Source organism: Entelurus aequoreus, linkage group LG12 (genome assembly GCF_033978785.1).
Source record: "Entelurus aequoreus isolate RoL-2023_Sb linkage group LG12, RoL_Eaeq_v1.1, whole genome shotgun sequence".
NCBI lineage: Eukaryota > Metazoa > Chordata > Actinopteri > Syngnathiformes > Syngnathidae > Entelurus > Entelurus aequoreus.
This window is the reverse complement of record NC_084742.1, coordinates 11,606,678-11,620,203: the sequence shown is the minus strand read 5'-3', so window position 1 is coordinate 11,620,203 and position 13,526 is coordinate 11,606,678. Positions and strand designations below refer to the sequence as shown.

Sequence of the window (13,526 nt, the reverse complement as noted above, 5' to 3'; positions counted from 1 at the left end):
AGTACTGCTGGAATGGTGTTGAATTATTATTTATCATATTATTAATTATTCAGTGTTTAGACTAAAATATGCTGCAGACCGAGAATAAAAAGCGTTATTTTAACATTGGTCAGTGTAGAATGAGTACCTGGACTAACACATACTGGACCTTCATGTTTTTCTTTGGACTTTGTTTTGCATGCTTATGTCCGACATATTGATTGCCTTTCAGTACTAGGGAGAGTTTTATTTATTCATTTTTTTACTTGACCTTTGACATGTGCGTACATCTTGAGTTACCAGCGCAGAGTCATATTGTGTAATGGCAGACATTCGCCTGAGGATTTTTAACTTATACATGGACATTTCCGATATTTCTAAGTCAATTGGTAATTGTCGCTGCATTCTCAGGCGTCTGCAAGTTGCATCACCTAATACTGTCCTGGACGTCTTACTGCTGCTTCACTTTTACTTTTTATGTTGTGCAGAAAACAGCTCTCACTTTTCAGCTTGACTTTTGTCACGCAAACATGGCCTTCTTGGAAAGAGAAGTCTTTTGTTGTTGTTTTTTTTCCGTATCGAACAACTGCGGGAAACCATATTTAATATCATGTTTTTTTCTTGGCTTTATTCACTTATTTTTTACAAATTACAAAATAAATTATACATATATTTTTTGCTTTTATTGATTTAAACAAATTGTTCCTGTTTTTATTCTTTATAAATGAGTAAATAAATTATATATCAGTGTTTCCCACACATTCATTTATTTGTGGCGGCCCGCTACGAAAGAATTGCGTCCGACACAAATAAAAAAAAATTTAAAAAATTGTTTATTTTTTAATTTCTTTTTGTCCTGTCCAGCTTCTCAGGCAAATCATATAGTTGATGTAGATGCCCATATAGGCTGTTCAGATTTACTTTACAAAAGAGAAGTGTAGGATACTTCTCTTGTTGCCTTATATGTATTTTACCACTACTGTTTTCTGTTTATTTGTTACTGACTGTGGCAGGACACCTCTGCCTCTGTTTCACTTTATGTTGCTGGCAAATAATATGGTTGTAGTAGTAGGCTTAAGTTAAATTATTTAGTATGCAATAATTAAAGGGGCAGAGCTTTAAGAGACATTTTAGCTTTTATATTTTATAAGATATATTTTTTGTAAGAACCACAATTAACAAATATATTTCAGTGAATAACTTATTGTTCAAATCTGTATATAAATATGTACATAAAGTGTTGTAATTATATTGTAAAATGGATGGATGGATGGATGGATGGACGTTTAAAACAAAACTGTTATTATTAATTAGTAAGTGTACATTTTTTCAGCCTTTTTAGAGAAAATCATATCATTGTAGTAAATTATGCAAATTACTATTACTTATAGCCACGCCCCCACCGCCACAGGTATCTTGGCAGTTTATGGGAAACACTGTATATTGATTATGTTTTTTATTTTATTTAAAGTACCAACCAACTGCAGGAAACCATATTTAATACCATGTGTTTTTTTCATTTATTGTTTTATGATAAATTACTAAATTAATTTTTGTTTGATTTTAAAAAAAAATAAATTCAAATATGTTTGATTTATTTTTTTAAATAAATACCAACTGCAAGAAACCATATTTATATCATGTTTTTTTAATAATTTTTTTCTGTCTTATTTCATTTATTCATATGTTCTTTATTATTGATATGATATACAGTATGTATATACATTTTTGGTGTGCATTTCCACATATTTTTTATTTCATTATTTTCAAGTAGAACGCAGAGTGCAGTAAATTACATTATTTTATTTTTTTCATTTGTTATTTGTGGTTGACGTACGCATTTTGTTTGTAGTATTTCCATTTATTTATTATTTGTATTGTTTTAAATATGTTTTAATGAGGATCTGGTTAAAGGTGGTGATCCAGCATGTTTGTTGTGCCATTTTCCTAAAATCCTCCACAAATGTTTTGCCATAAACCAATTTTATCTTATTAAACTATTTAACTTTACATTTTGCTGTGTATCTGTGGTGATAAGGATTTTAAAGCATATGCTAATTACCGTAAAAGCTGTGCAAAAGGGGCATTGAAAAAATAAAGAGGCTTGTAGATTAACTTGCCTGGTTTAGATAAAGTTGCATTAAATTATAAATGGAATATTCCTGAATGACTTCCTCTTTCTTCCCATCATGCTTGAGGGTTGTGAAGTGTCGACACAGCTGGGTGGCGGGATCGAACGACGATCCTCCTTTTGATACTTCTGGCATGGAAACATGTTTGCACAGCCTCGGGTGTAGGGGCCCGGGGGGGGGGGGGGAGTACACAGACGATAAATATGTTCATCATGTCCCAGACGCGCTCCGCCGTGCAAACTTCAAACATTTCATTCAATTAGCTTTAATTGCTAACTTTTGTGGTCACGTGATTAATGGTGCTAACAAACCACAGAGCGGGGACTTCCAGGAGGTTATTTTTTTGGATTGAGGTGGTCTTGGCTCGCTAGTATTTTGACATGAAAACATGCTAATGTTCAAATGCGCAAGCTGGTGTCGACAATAACAAAAAGCAGGTCCACTGTACTAGCGTCGCCTCTTTTCCACTGCACGCGCTACTGGCCCTTTCCCAGGGGCCAAACCAAGTACTTAAAGGTGCTATTTTCAGTACTTGGTCAGTTCTATATGAGTGACATTGGGCCAGAAATGACCTAATGAAACAACTATGCTACGCTTTTCACTTTGCTGCGGTCCCGCCTTTTGTTTCCGTTAGAATAAAATGTCACGTGACCGTCACCAAAGGTGGACTAATGTGGCGAGGTTTTTCTACAATTTCCTGATGTACTATACACATAAAAGCCCGAAACATACACCAGTCGAGCCGAGAAATGCACTATAAGAGTTCACAGGTAAGCCGGCAGAAGTCCAAAAAGTGTCACTCTTCAATTGTAGGAATTACATTTTCCGTAATTTAGCAACCATTTATTCAAAGTGCTGCATTTGTCTTCACCGGAATAAATCCTCGCTGATGGGAGAACGTGATAGCAGCTGTGACGTGACCGTAAATACAGCTAAAGCGTTGTCGTCTTTTTTAGCCGGTAGCTGCTCATCTTCCTGATAGAAGGACGTATGGCACAAGTGTATGCTACGATTAAAAAGTTGCGCTTCTCGTCTACAGTGTTGGGTTGGTTACTGAAAACCACTAACTAGTTACAGTTACTAGTTACTTTATTTCAAAAGTCTCTCAGTTACTAACTCAGTTACTTACTCCAAAAAGTAATGCGTTACTGTGAAAAGAAACTAGTTACTTTTTTCTTCTTTAAAAAAAAAAAAAAGTTCCCATTACAGGCCTACTGAAATGATTTTTTTTTATTTAAACGGGGATAGCAGATCTATTGTATGTGTCATACTTAATCATTTCGCGATATTGCCATATTTTTGCTGAAAGGATTTAGTATAGAACAACGACGATAAAGATTGCAACTTTTGGTATCTGATAAAAAAAGGCTTGCCCCTACCGGAAGTAGCGTGACGTAGTCAGTTGAACATATACACAAAGTTCCCTATTGTTTACAATGATGGCCGCATGAAGTGAGAGAGATTCGGACCGAGAAAGCGACGATTTCCCCATTAATTTGAGCGAGGATGAACAGATTTGTGGATGAGTAAAGTGCAAGTGAAGGACTAGTGGGGAGTTGAAGCTATTCAGATAGGGAAGATGCTGTGAGAGCCGGGGGTGACCTGATATTCAGCTGGAATGACTACAACAGTAAATAAACACAAGACATATATATACTCTATTAGCCACAACACAACCAGGCTTATATTTAATATGCCACAAATTATCCCACATAAAAACACCTAGGTATTTTTTATGCTAGCTCCTAGCTACTAGCTCGAGCTAGTTATAGCTCGAGCGGGTAATATGGACGGGATCCCATATATATAACCCGCCAATACAATTCAAACACCTGCACAACACACACTCACTCAGCCCAAAGAACCGTTCACCTAACCCAAGGTTCATAAAGCTTGTATATTTAACCAAAGTTACGTACATGACACGCACGTACGGGCAAGCAATCAAATGTTTGGAAGCGCGCGGGTGGGACCTGATATTCAGCTGGGAATGACTACAACAGTAAATAAACACAAGACATATATATATACTCTATTAGCCACAACACAACCAGGCTTATATTTAATATGCCACAAATTAATCCCGCATAACAAACACCTAGGTGTTTGTTATGCTAGCTACTAGCTACTAGCTACTAGCTCGAGCTAGTTATAGCAAGCGATCAAATGTTTGGAAGCGTACTCACGGTATCGCGTCTGCGTCTGTTAACGAAGTCAAAGTCCTCCTGGTAAGAGTCTCTGTTGTCCGAGTTCTTCGATCTTGACTGCATCTTTCGGGAATGTAAACAATGGAACACCGACTGTGTTGTGTTGCTGACTTCCCGCGCAAAATACTCCGCTTCGCACCGACTTTCTTCTTTGCTTGCTCAGCTTCTTTCTCCATAATGCAATGAACAAATTGCAACAGATGTCCAGAATACTGTGGAATAATGAGATGAAAACAGCTATTTCGTATTGGCTTCAATGGGGAAGCCATACCTGTGTTCTACTGGCTACGTCACACGCATACGTCATCCTCAAAGGCGTTTTGAACCGGAAGTTCCCCGGGAAATTTAAAATTGCACTTTATAAGTTAACCCGGCCGTATTGGCATGTGTTGCAATGTTAAGATTTCCTCATTGATATATAAACTATCAGACTGCGTGGTCGGTAGTAGTGGCTTTCAGTAGGCCTTTAATGCCCTCTTAGCCTTCATTTTAGTACTGTTATTGCACTGGAGAATAATACAATCTGTTGATCAACTTGACATGCATTTGCATCACTGAACTCTGCTAAGCAATGTGGTCTACATACAACACACAAAGACAAAGATATGTTTCAAATGGCCAATTTGTTTCAGGCCAGAACAAATTGACTAAACTATTTTAAATAGCTGCAACATAACATACATAAGTAACAAACAGCATAATAACAACGTAGCTGTAAAGCAAGGAAGGCACACACACTACATACACAAAGCCTAACCAGGCGTTTTTTTCTCTCAAGGAATTCTGAAATAAAATCATGTCTGAAGCTCAGAACACTCTACACATTTCCCCAGTTTTAGTTTAGAGATAAGGAAAGATTGGCCTGGCCCACTAGCCTCCCTCTTTATGTTTGTGAACTTTATAGACTATACATTTAGAGTGATGTGATAATCAAACACTTTAGATGTCTAGAATGAAAGAGCAACAGTATATAAGAGAATTGACAGAGTGTGTGTACCTTCAGTGCGCAGTGCCTTGTTAAAATCCAGCCGCTGTTGCTTAGGAGGTGAAGTGTGTCTCTCTTTACTAGCTTCGCCGAAGCATGTTGCTTTTGTATCTGTTTCAGCAGATTTGAATTGCTAGGATAGGATCTTTGATCCAAGACACAACTTACATTTAACTAAAATGTTCTTTTCTGTGTGGTCGACAAAAGAAAAGTAGTGAGAATATCTCCATGTTAAGACACTCGGCTTCGGGCTTCGCCATGTCTTGTTAGTAAACACAGACACGCCCCCTCCCACACGCACACATACACACAGACAGCGCGCGGCGTGCCTCTTCCTTGTCGCCTCTTCCGCAGCGCTCCAATAAATCACACTCAGAGCTTCTCAGTTTCTAGCCGAAACAACATAAAAAATAACGTAAAATAATGCAGTAACGCATCATGTAGTAACGGTAACTGAGTTACTGAATATAAAAAATAACGCGTTAGATTACTATTTACTGCCAAAAGTAACGGCGTTACAGTAACGCGTAAGTAACGCGTTAGTCCCAACACTGCTAGTCTACTTTAAAGGTTCACAATAGGATTTTTGCCTTTAATTAGTTAGATTAGTAGTAGTAGTAGTTATGTTAAATTCACTGGCTCCATGTGTGTTACAGAATCAACTTTAAACTCCTTTTATTTGTTTTTAAATGTCTAAACAACCTCGCGCCAACATATCTCTCCGACCTCCTTCAGCCTTACTGCCCCACCCCATCCCTAAGATCAGCCGATCAGCTGCTACTGACGGTCCCTGACACAAGGCTGAAGCTTAGAGGTGACAGAGCTTTCGCCGCTGCTGCTCCCAAGCTCTGGAACGACCTACCTCTGAGTGTTAAACAGGCCTCCTCTCTTCCTGTTTTTAAATCTCTCTTAAAAACATACTTTTATTCCATGGCTTTTAACACTGAGTTATATCCATCTTGCAATGGCGCCCCATAATACACCTGGTGTGAACCTGTTTTTTATGTTTTATTTATTTTATTTATTTATTTTTTATCGTGTTCTGTTTGTGTTGTGTTGTGTTTGCTCGGTACTCGTATTATCTTTTAACCTGCCCATTGTACAGCACTTTGGCTACCCCTGTGGTAAATTTTAAATGCGCTTTATAAATAAAGTTGATTTGATTTCATTTGATTTGATGTGCCTGTTCCATGGCTGACTGATTGCCACTCAGATCCATTTGTTGTATTCCAATGTTTTTTATGTGCAGAGCGCAGGTTACAGTTTAATTCGGAGAATGTTGACATTTGACGTGTCTACAGCCGTACTTGATGTCTCAATATGGGCCAAAAATGGCGTCTTCATCATCTATTTTGTTGACTTTACGACACTTTGTTTGTCAAACTGTAGTTCACCAGATTGACCACTGGGTAGAGCAACTTTTTCAGTGTTTTGGGCGTCTGGAAAGTGTCAATGATTTTAAAAAAAACAACGTTCTAGAATGATCTATTAGTTGTATTCTGATGTTTTTTGCGTGCAGAACACAGGTCACATTTTATTTCGGAGGATGTTGCCATTTGGCGTGTATTTGATGTCTCAATATGGGCCGAAAATGGCGTCTCCATATTAAATGTTGATGTTTTATCACACTTTGTCAACTGTCAAACTGTAATTCACCAAATTGACCAAAAGGTAGAGCCATGTTTTTAGTGTTTTGAGGGTCTAAAAAGCGTCAAAGATGCAAAAAGATGGCGCTTAAAAGGTTTCACTAGGATCAATTGCTTGTAGGGTTGTATGATATATATCAGGGGTCGGCAACCCAAAATGTTGAAAGAGCCATATTGGAGCAAAAATACAAAAACAAATTTGTCTGGAGCCGCAACAAATTAAAAGCCATATTACATACAAATAGTGTGCCATGAGATATACATTGAATTGAGATGACTTAAAGGAAACTAAATGAGCTCAAATATAGCTACAAATGAGGCATAATGATGCAATATATACATATAGCTAGCCTAAATAGCATGTTAGCATCGATTAGCTTGCAGTCATGCAGTGACCAAATATGTCTGATTAGCACTCCACACAAGTCAATAACATCAACAAAACTCACCTTTGTGCATTCACGCACAACGTTAAAAGTTTGGTGGACAAAATGAGACAGAAAAAGAAGTGGCATAAAACACGTCCTAGAAAGTCGGAGAAAGTTATACATGTAACAACTAAGGTGAGTTCAAGGACCGCCAAAATTAGTAGGACAAAACGGCGCTTGCCAAATACTCGAATCAGTGAAGCATGTTTAATACAAACAGTGTGTTTTATAACAATTAGGGATGTTTGTGTCATGTTTGTCCTCCTACAGAAACCATATTAAAACAAAAAATATATTTTTTTCCCCTCATCTTTTTCCATTTTTCATACATTTTTTAAAAAGCTTCAGAGAGCCACTAGGGCGGCGCTAAAGAGCCGCATGCGGCTCTAGAGCCGCGGGTTGCCGACCCCTGATATATATGTATTAGTATAGTACCGCGATACCAATGAATCATATTCGGTACTATACCGCCTCAAAAAAGTACCGGTCCCCCACCCGTCGTCACGTCGTGTCATGAAGACAAACATGTTCGGCAGCGCACACACATGGAGTACTTACAAGCAGACACAGTGTGTAGACAGAAAAAGGAGAACGGCCGAATTCTGGCTTAATAACTAAAGATAAAGGTGAAGCTATAACACTGAAACACCCTCAGGGAGAGGTGCTTTAAGACAGTGGTCCCCAACCACCGGGCCGCGACCTGGTACCGGTCCGTGGATCGATTGGTACCGGGCCGCACAAGAAATTAAAAAATTAAAAATACATTTATTTTATTTATTTTTATTTTTTTATTAAATCAACATAAAAAACACAAGATACACTTACAATTAGTGCACCAACCCAAAAAACCTCCCTCCCCATTTACACTCATTCACACTCATTTGCACAAAAGGGTTGTTTCTTTCTGTTATTAATATTTCTGGTTCCTACATTATATATCAATATAGATCAATACAGTCTGCAGGGATACAGTCCGTAAGCATGCATGATTGTATTTTTTATGACAAAAAACAACAACAACAAAAAACCATATTTTGGGGAATATTTGCACCGCAACCCAGCATAAACACTACAGAACAAATTCCCAGAATTGCCTGCAGCACCAACTCTTCCGGACCGGGACGCTACAATATCAACAAACGCCATTAGTGAATTTACACCTATCATCCACTGTAATGATACCAAGTACAATAGCGTATCTAGTCGATACTACTATGATTGCATCAATATTTTTTAGCATCACAAAATCTTCTTTTGTTTTTTAAAAATGTATATTATATTCATAAACTCAGGAAATATGTCCCTGGACACAAGAGGACTTTGAATATGACCAATGTATGATCCTGTAACTACTTGGTATTGGATTGATACCCAAATTTGTGGTATCATCCAAAACTAATGTAAAGTATCAAACAACAGAAGAATAAGTGATTACATTTTAACAGAAGTGTAGATAGAACATGTTAAAAGAGAAAGTAAGCAGATATTAACAGTAAATGAACAAGTAGATTAATAATTCATTTTCTACCACTAGTCCTTAATAATTTTGACAAAATAAGAGAATGATAAATGACAATATATTACTGCATACGTCAGCAGACTAATTAGGAGTCTTTGTTTATTTACTTACTACTAAAAGACAAGTTGTCTTGTATGTTAAATATTTTATTTAAGGACAAATTTGCTATAAGAAACAGATGTTTAATGTACCCTAAGATGTTTTTGTTAAAAGAAAGACAATAATGAAATTTTTTGTGGTCCCCTTTCTTTACAAAAGTACCGAAAAGTACTGATATACATTTTGGTAACGGTACCAAAATATTGGTATCGGGACAACACTAATTGCTTGTATCCTGATGTTTTTGTGTGTAGATCAGTTTATTTCGGAGAATGTTGCCATTTGGTGTGTCTGCAGCCGTATTTGAAGTCTCAACTTTGATGATTTTATGACGCTTCATCAACTACCAAACTGTAGTTCAACAAATTGACCACTAGGTGGAGCAACATTTTCAGTGTTTTGGGGGTCTGGAAAGCGTCTAAAATGCAAAAAGATGACGCTTTAAAAATTCCGCTATGATCTATTAGTTGTATTCCGATGTTTTTTGAGTGAAGAACACGGGTCACATTTTATTTCGGATAATGTTGACATTTTGCGTGTCTACATGTGTCAGCATGGGCCGAAAATGGCATCTCCGTCATCATTTTGGATGGTTTTATCACAACTGTCAAACCATAGTTCACCAAGTTGACCACTAGGTAGCGCAACAACATTTTTCAGTGCTTTGGGGGCGCGGGAAGCATCAATGATGCAAAAAAGATGACTCATAATGCGTCCCACTAGGATCCACAGGTTGTATTAGCGACGTATTTTGTGTGCAGAACGCAGGTAGCGTTTTATTTTGGAGAACGTTGACCTTTGGCGTGTGGAAAGCGTCAATGATGCAAAAAGATGCTTTGCCTTGACGGTCAGCTTTGCATTGTGGGTAAGCTTCATGGAGCCCGCTGCCTCAGATAACAGCTGCCACTCAAGTGCACACGTCAGACAACGGCGCACGTGGCGATGGCGGCTGGCTTAGCGCTCCAGCTGTCTCGCCTGCCCGCCTGCCCGCCTCTCCGGGCCGCGCCTACCATGATGGCGGCTATATGCAAACAAGGGCAGATTCACAGTTTGAAATGGAAGTCTTTGACCTTTTATTTGCTAGCGTGACACACTGCTAAATGCAGATAGCGCCGCCACTGGTCTCTTGGCGGGTGCGCTCACACCGAAGAAGGCCTTTTTTATTTATTTATTTATTTATTTTTAATCAGGCATCGCGCATTTAAAACCCGCCGAGCGGGGCAGACGGGGAATGCTGTTTGACCCACTTTGATGGATTCCACTCCGATTAAAAGGATGAGTGAGCTTTCGAAAGCAAGTATGTGTGTGTACTGTCATGTCAGTATAATAAAGGTCCTCAATTTAAACTGACACGTTTACTAGAGAAAAAAATAATCAAACTGACAACCTGAACATCATATCACAAAACATGCAATCTAGATCACTCCCAAATATTTTATCAGCATGTCAAATGAAGTAATAAAACAAACTAAAAAAACACAAAAAATGTTTGGTTTAAGGAAAATTGCATTTTAAAAAGTACAGAAAATAGGTTTGTGTGTGGTAAGTTAGACTGACCATATGTCCTCTTTTCCCCGGACATGTCCTCTTTTGCGGGGCTGTCCGGGCGGGGTTTCTTAAATGTCCGGCATTTTGAGTCAGGGTTGCGTGTATTTTGAATGTGCGTCCAGGGTTAAGAAGGGGTTAAAAACAAAACAAATTGTGAAGGTGTGCGCAGGCAGCAGCATTCGCGAGGGAGGGGCAGAGACAGTGAGAGCGAGAGAGCGAGGGAGTGGATTGATTGACATACTTGACAACCCTCCCGATTTTCCCGGGAGACTCCCGAATTTCAGTGCCCCTCCCGAAAATCTCCCGGGTCAACCATTCTCCCGAATTTCTCCCAATTTCCGCCGAGACAACAATATTGGGGGCGTGCCTTAGAGGCACTGCCTTTATGTGTCCGCCCAGTCACATAATATCTATGGCTTTTCATACACACTCAAGTGAATGCAAGGCATACTTGATCAACAGCCAAACAGGTCACACTGAGGGTGGATGTATAAACAACTTTAACACTGTTACAAATATGCGCCACACTGTGAACCCACACCAAACAAGAATGACAAACACATTTCGGGAGAACATCCGACACAACAGAACAAATACCCAGAACCCCTTGCAGCACTAACTCTTCCGGGACGCTACAATATACCCCCTCCGCTACCCCCCCACCTCATATATATATATATATATATATATATATATATATATATATATATATATATATATATATATATATATATATATATATATATATATATATATAAGTGGAGGAGTTCAAGTACCTCGGAGTCTTGTTCACGAGTGAGGGAAGAGTGGATCGTGAGATCGACAGGCGGATCGGTGCGGCGTCTTCAGTAATGCGGACGCCGTATCGATCCGTTGTGGTGAAGAAGGAGCTGAGCCGTAAGGCAAAGCTCTCAATTTACCGGTCGATCTACGTTCCCATCCTCACCTATGGTCATGAGCTTTGGGTTATGACCGAAAGGACAAGATCACGGGTACAAGCGGCCGAAATGAGTTTCCTCCGCCGGGTGGCGGGTCTCTCCCTTAGAGATAGGGTGAGAAGCTCTGTCACCCGGGACGAGCTCAAAGTAAAGCCGCTGCTCCTTCACATCGAGAGGAGCCAGATGAGGTGGTTCGGGCATCTGGTCAGGATGCCACCCGAACGCCTCCCTAGGGAGGTGTTTAGGGCACGTTGGACCGGTAGGAGGCCATGGGGAAGACCCAGGACACGTTGGGATTATTACGTCTCCCGGCTGGCCTGGGAACGCCTCGGGATCCCCCGGGAAGAGCTGGACGAAGTGGCTGGGGAGAGGGAAGTCTGGGCTTCCCTGCTTAGGCTGCTGCCCCCGCGACCCGACCTCGGATAAGCGGAAGAAGATGGATGGCTGGATGGATGGATGGATATATATATATATATACAATCAGAATCTGAAATAGTTTATTAATCCCCGAAGGGAAATTAAAATTTAGAGGTTATTTTGAATATTTCTACCTTTTTTCCAAAACTGGGAATGTTACAGATTATAAATTTGATTTATTTTGTTATGCTGTCAAGCAGTGTTGGCGTCAACGCACTTTTTGTGTCTTTTTAACGCATTGAAATCAGAAAGGACGCATATTTTTATTTTTTTTTAGCTTCAAGAGGTAGTCACCTGAAATGGTTTTCACTTCACAGGTGTGCTTGAAGCTCATCGAGAGAATGCCAAGAGTGTGCAAAGCAGTAATCAGAGCAAATTGTGGCTATTTTGAAGAAACTGGAATACAAAACATGTTTTCAGTTATTTCACCTTTTTTTGTTAAGTACATAACTCCACATGTGCTCATTCTTAGTTTGGATGCCTTCAGTGACAATCTACAATGTAAATAGTCATGAAAATAAAGAAAACGCATTGAATGAGGAGAAGCTAAAGAGTCGGCAAGAGTTGTGGTTGCTCACTGATTTGATGCCATGTCACGCATTCAACCCGAGAAAGAGCTATAATGAACGCTATTTGTGTGTGTCAGCCCAACAATGTTTCCACTTATTATCAAGTATTTCACATTCTCAGCTAGAAATCAACCAGTTAACTAAAAAGGCAAGCTAACCTCGACAACATTGTGTTACACGCGCTCCTGCAGAGGTCGAATGACTCTGTGGCTGTCGAGGAATACCGTCTCATTCTCGTGTGTCCTTGTTAGCGTCACCTCTCAGTCTTTTCAAGCTTTGAGTCAGCAGACGCCGGAGAGCACAAGCACGTCCTGTCACTTCCGATTCATCTCACAGCGCTCGTGTCGGATGTTGCTCGGCAAATGTCTTTGATTCCTCTGTGAGCTGCGGAGGTGTTACCTAGGACGAGTCCAATTCCCTCTCCTGTGTGGTCCCCTCAAACGTTATTCGGGAAGAAGGTTGCAAGTTTCCAACAAATCAGCCAAGACTGCACCCAGGAATTATTCATGACAGCCAACTCACTCGGGATGGCCCCACTTGCCCTGGAACAAGGTGGGCATCCTGCCTGCGAGCAAGGTGGCAACATGCCCAGGAACAAGGCAGCATCACTGATGAGGGAAAAAGGTGGCCTCTTTGCCCGGGAATTATGCAGCCAGACCAGGAACAATGTGACCCCAGATGCCACAGGATAGAGCCAGCATCTTGGAAAGTCTTCCCGGTAATTAGACAACTTTTACAGGAATGAGGAAACCTCACTTTTTAGGAACGGAGTGACCATGATGCCATAAGATGGAACAACACGCCCAGGAACGAGCCAAGTTATCCTGGAATGCCCAATAACATGGCAAGGATTAGGATGGAATATTTTCCTGGTAGTTAGGCAGCTTTGTTTCTTCTTTCGTATGAGACAGCTAGGCCAGGGGTCGGCAACCCAAAATGTTGAAAGAGCCATATTGGACCAAAAAAAACAAAAACAAATCTGTCTGGAGCCGCAAAAAATTAAAAGCCATATTACATGTGTCATGAGATATAAATGTAATTAAGAAGACTTAAAGGAAA

General features: G+C 39.7%; 1 protein-coding gene across 9 annotated transcripts in view; it reads left to right on the top strand.

The window, feature by feature from the left end:
* The window catches only part of ppfia2 (PTPRF interacting protein alpha 2), a 149,266-nt gene that overhangs the window by 59,660 nt on the left and 76,080 nt on the right, over positions 1-13,526 (top strand). The window lies entirely within an intron of this gene.